Here is a 6,000-nt window from a genome sequence, read left to right as displayed (position 1 = left end):
CCAAAGATGAACAAGAAAACCAAAGCCTGCTGGGCAGTGGTGGCACATTCCTTTAATCCCAACACTTAGGAGGCAGAGGCAGGTGGATTTCTGAGTTCAATACCAGCCTGGTCTACAGAGTGAGTTCCAGGACAGCCAGGGCTACACAGAGAAACCCTGTCTCGAAACAAAACAAAATAAAACAAAACAAAAACAAAACAAAAAAACATAAACAAAAAAAGAAGACAAGAAATTCTAAAGATACCAAAAAACAAAACAAAACAAAACAAACAAACAAACAAACAAAAAAAAACCAGGTATTTTGGCAAACTACTATTAATGTTAAAAGGCCAAAGTTAAAAGTATAGATAGATGGAATTGAGACTGAAGGATTAATGGACAAGCAGATATAACTTTAATATCACAAGATTCTTGGAATCTAGCTTGGCCACTTCAAAGGGTATCTAGACAGCTCCTAGGAATTAGGACATTGTTTCAGGTAAAACGAAGTTTAAAATGGACTAAATGCATAGGAGCAGAAGGCCACATAGGAAAGTTAAGGCCATGTGTGTCTAATATACATAAACCTATGGGGAAGAGATCTATTGTAACAGTGGGAAGCCCAGACTAGCATTACTCCAACTTTAGAAACAGGCTGTAAAAGAGATGTTCCTAATAAACTTTGAAACGTTATTGAAGACAGTTACAGACCCCCCCAGCTGTTCATACGCAGGATCCAACAGAGGCTGACTCTTCAACTTTATTTGGGAGAGTCACTGCTGATTGATCACCAGCTGCCTTACCACTAATGTGGCAAACTGACACGCCTGTTTGGATAGAGCAATGGCCTGTGATGAGAGGAAAGTTACAGACCCTAGAACAGCTAGTCTAAGAGCAGCTGGAGGCTTAAATATAGAAGAGTCCACAGAGAATTCTTCTGTATTTGTCATTAAAAAGAAATCAGGCAAATGGAGAATATCTACTGATCTGAGAGCAATTGATAAAATCATTCAGCCAATGGGCTCTTTACAGCCTGGAATCCCATTGCCCTCCTTGTTACCTAAGGCATAGCCTATTAAGTGATTGATTTTAAAGATTGTTTTTTCATGACCCTTTTACATGAGTGTGATAGGGAAAGGTTTGCTTTCTCAGTACTTTTAAAAGAAGTTGTCCAATAAGGAGATTTCACTGGAGAGTCTTGCCATAAGGAAGGTCAAATAGTCCTATGTTATACCAATATTTTGTATAGCCATTAGAAATAATTTGTAAGCAGTTTTCTCAATCCATAATTTACTACTACATGAATATCTTCCTGGCTGATTCAGATATCAATACCTTAGAAAATTTTGCCTTGTTCAGGGACTGCAAATTGCTCCTGAGAAAAATACAAAGGGGAGATTCTACTAATTATCTAGGATATAAGATAGCTCTACACAAGACTGGACCACAGAAAATACAAACCAGGTCAGACCAGTTGAGAACTCTTAATGATTTTAAAAATTGTTGGGAAACATTAATAGGCTAAGGCCCACAATTGGATTAACTATTCAAGAGCTAAGTAATTTATTTCAAACCTCACAATGTGATTTAAAAAAAAAAAAACCTTAAATAGTCCAAGAAAATTATCAGGTGAGGCTGAAAAAGAATTGGTTCTGGTAGAAGATAAATTACAAGATACACATATAGGTCGTTTGGATCCAAAGATGGTTAATATTTTAGTTATTTTGCCTTCTGCTCATTCTCCTACAGGAATTCTCATACAGAGAGAAGAAAATATCTTAGAATAGATGCTTTAGCACAGAGTAGAAAAATTAAAGATTTATATAGAAAAAATTTCTGAATTGATTCTGAAATGAAAAAAGGGACTTTTCCCCTTTTTTCCTCTGGGCTGGAGAGATGGCTCAGTGGTTAAGAGCACTGACTGCTTTTCCAAAGGTCCTGAATTCAATTCCCAGAAACCACATGATGGCTCACAACCATCTGTAATGTGATCTCATGCCCTCCTCTGGTGTGTCTGAAGACAGCTATAGTGTACTCACATAAAATAAATAAATAAATAAATCTTTTTTAGAAAGAAAGAAAGAAAGAAAGAAAGAAAGAAAGAAAGAAAGAAAGAAGAGACTTTCTGTCAGTTAGTAGGAATAGATCCAACAGAAATGTGGTGCCTCTTACTAATACAAAAATTTCCTCACTATGGGTATAAAATAAAATTATGGCAAAAGGCTTTCAGCAATTTTGGGGGGAGAAATTAACAACAAATACCCCAAAAGCAAGTAACTTCAGTTTATCAAAAGAAGCAATTGGATTCTCCATCATATAATAAAAGGGACACCAATTTCTTGAGCCTCTACATTCTATATGATGCACATAAGTCAGGAAAGGCAGAAAATAAGGCAGAGAAAACAAATAAGGTGACTTAGAGCCCTTATAATTCAGTTAAAAAAATCACAGCTGTGTGCCATTTTTATGGTATTATTAGATTTTCCAGAATCTCTTAATATAGTTACTGACTCTCAATATGCAGATAAAGTAGTTTTACATATAGAAACTGCTGAACTTATTCCAGATGATTCAGAATTAATTTCACTGTCTATTCAACTATGAGTAATTAGAAATAAAAGTCTTCCGTTATATAAAACACATAGCAAATCCCATACAGGTCTACCAGGCTGTCTAGCACAAAGTAATAATGAACTGACCAGCTATTAGGAATTGTGCTAGAAGCTTCAGAAATTCATTTTAAAAAACACGATGTTAACATCAAAAGTTTAAAGAAAGATTTCTTCTATCACTTGGCAACAAGACAGGGAAAGTATAAGGAAATGTTCTACCTGTTCTTTGTATAACCAAACTCCATTGCCCACAGAAAGTAACCCAAAAGGTACCCAAAGAAATTAAATTTGGCAAATGGGTGTGTTTTATTTTTCAGTTTGGAGAATTAAAATATGTATACTATACCATAGACACATATTCAGGATTTCAATGGGCAACTGCTTTAAGTTCTGAAATGACTGGTTTGGTGATTACACATTTATTAAAAGTTATGTATGGGGACGAGGGTGGTATCTGCACAAATTCAGACCGACAATGCTCCAGCAATTGTCTCTAGTAAAATGAAGTAACTTTTACATATTATAATATAAAGCATATTGCAGGTTCACCACACAATCCTACAGGACAAGCAGTTGTAGAGAGATCTAATCATACGTCAATGGAGATGCTAAACAAACAGAACAAAGTAACAAAGACCCCAGAGATAGACCACTTAGTGCTTTATTAACTTAAAATTTTTTGGGTGCTACTGAACAAAAACCAATAGCTGTTGAGAGATATTAGATTATGTGGGGGGAATCCTGCTTAACCAAATCAGTCTGTTTATATCAATCATGTCTTAACTTCAAAATGGAGGGAAGAAGATGTTACACTGGGGGAGAGGCTTTATATTTGTTTCCACAGGAAAAGAGAAACTGTGGATTCCTTGCAAATTGACAAAAATCAGATTTGATGGGGGGAGGGAGAAGACCCCCTGAAGATCTTGGCTGCAAACAGAAAGAGATCACGAAGGCCAACATAATGGGTGACTTGTATTGATGATTCCTCTCCTTGGGAACAGCTCTGAGACTGGCTGAGACATGAAAATGTCTCCAGCTAAAACGTCAGCTACGCATAGCCAGTGGATCTTACTGTTACAAAATTCTCCGGACTTACCATGCCATCCCTTTAAATGGCATAAATAAAAACTTATATTATAGTTTGGTTATACAGTCCAGACACACTTATGAAGAAAGACGGTTGCCTTACCTGCTTGAACAGAGAGCAAAGAATCATCTTTAACTGATTTGTGTACATTACCCATTTTATATATATATATATATATATATATATATATATATATATATATATATATATCTTGTGAAAGTTTATATATATGTTTAGAGACACCAATAAATTCAAAACAGCCCTGACAAGACTCACTCTGGGGATACTGAGAAGCCGAGCCATATTTATTCCAACATCCTGCCTGATCCTACCTCGGACTGGTTCAATGTTGATTCCTCTAACATCTGCATCTGGGACAATTTCTAACCAGGTAGCTAAATCATCCAGCATCTCAGGACTGTTCCAGCCAGGACTTCATTTAAACCCTGAACTTTCTCAGCACGCAGAGACAATGGATGTTACAGCTAGCTTTCTTAAGACTAACCAATATCACAATCTTCTTAGGGCTCCCCAATGAACACAATGCAGCCAGACAGCCAGAAGCACTTTTAAGAGAACAACACCCCATTCCCAAGAGGTGGAGTGAGCAGTTTCTGGTCATTTGATGTATGATGAATTTTTGTTGTCATTTAAGGGAGCGTGGTTACAAGTTGTTATGGTCTTGGGGCAGAGAGGAAACAAAATAACGGAGGTTAGACTCAGGGATTTCTTTGCCAAGGACCGACCTTGGCTTGGAGAGGCGTTCTGAGAGAAGGATTGTTTGAGATTGTGAAACAAAGAACTTGAAGTCAAATCGTGGGTCCAGCTCAAGACAGCTTTCCAGGTTGGTCTTTGTTCTGCTTTTTCTGGAGCTCTCCAGACCTCTCTCTCTCTCTCTCTCTCTCTCTCTCTCTCTCTCTCTCTCTCTCTCTCTCTCTCTCTCTCTCTCTCTCTCTCTCTTCTGCTCAAGACAGTTCCCCAGCACTTCTCTCTTGCTCTTCTAAAAAATTCTCCCGATAGATCGTTCTTTTGCAGTTCATAAGCCCAGTCTTTTATTTTACTTTGCAAATCAATCCAGTCATTTACTCCAGGTTCCCTTTTGATTATCCTATGAATCAGCTTTCCATGATCCCAGGCCTCTGATTCTTTTTAAAAAAGATTTTATATATGTGAATACACTGTTGCTGTCTTCAGATACCCAGCAGAAGACATCACAGATAGTTGTGAGCACAGATAAGAGGGCATCAGATTCCATTACAGACAGTTGTGAGCCACCATGTGGTTGCTGGGAATTGAACTCAGGACCTCTGGAAGAGCAGTCAGTGCTCTTAACCACTGAGCCATCTCTCCAGCCCGCCCTTTGATTTTTCTTTTTGTTTTTGTATGTTTTTCGGGACAGGGTTTCTCTGTGTAGCCCTGGCTATCCTGGAACTCACTCTGTAGACCAGGCTGGCCTTGAACTCAGAAATCCACCTGCCTCTGCCTCCCAAGTGCTGAGATTAAAGGCGTGCGCCACCACTGCCCGGCTCTGCCCTTTGATTCTTAAGAAACAGAAAGCACGCTTTTTTTTTTTTTTTAACATTGCAAAAGAATTCAGAGATCTGCCTGCTTCAGTTAAGCACAGACTGTAAACTAGCTGGGTGGAACCCCTCCTGAACCCTGTCACCATTTCCACCCCCCCTGGGCCTAACCGCTCTCTGTCCCAGGCTGACTCAGGAATCTGCCTGCACTTGTCTCTGTCTGCCTTTGTATCTTTCTGACAAGCTGGCTCATTAATGTAGCTGTCTCTGCTACTCCAGGACGGTGAAGCCCCTCATACAATTCAAGCTGCACCCTGATATTTTTCATAGTAGAGAAATAATATATTTTTAAATTCATTTTAGAGTTCTTTTCCACAGCCTTAAGGACTGTCCTGAAGGTCCTAGCGTTTACCACGTTGCTGAGCCATTAGCCACACCTTCACCTCCCAGACTCATGCTATCTTTGATTATCATGGAGTCATTAACATTAACAGGGAGGGCATTCCTTGAAGGAGGAATATGTATATATGTGTGTATATATGTATATATATGTATATACTTATTATTATTATTATTATTATTATTATTATTATTATTATTATTATTATTATTATTATTATACAAACAAGCCTTACCCCCACAGCAGTCACAGACATTCTTGAAGGCCCATGCATGCCTGCTGGCACTGTCCCAGGGGTGGGAACCAAATCTTTTCACCCTGACCAAGGCCATGATGACCTGGTATATTTTATTTCTCTTCTTCTTTCCTCATTCTTCTTTCTTTCCTATCTAGTGTTAGGGT

This window comes from Arvicanthis niloticus, chromosome 6 (genome assembly GCF_011762505.2).
Source record: "Arvicanthis niloticus isolate mArvNil1 chromosome 6, mArvNil1.pat.X, whole genome shotgun sequence".
Classification (NCBI taxonomy): domain Eukaryota; kingdom Metazoa; phylum Chordata; class Mammalia; order Rodentia; family Muridae; genus Arvicanthis; species Arvicanthis niloticus.
The sequence above is the reverse complement of the archived record's forward strand: the minus strand, read 5'-3'. Positions refer to the sequence as shown.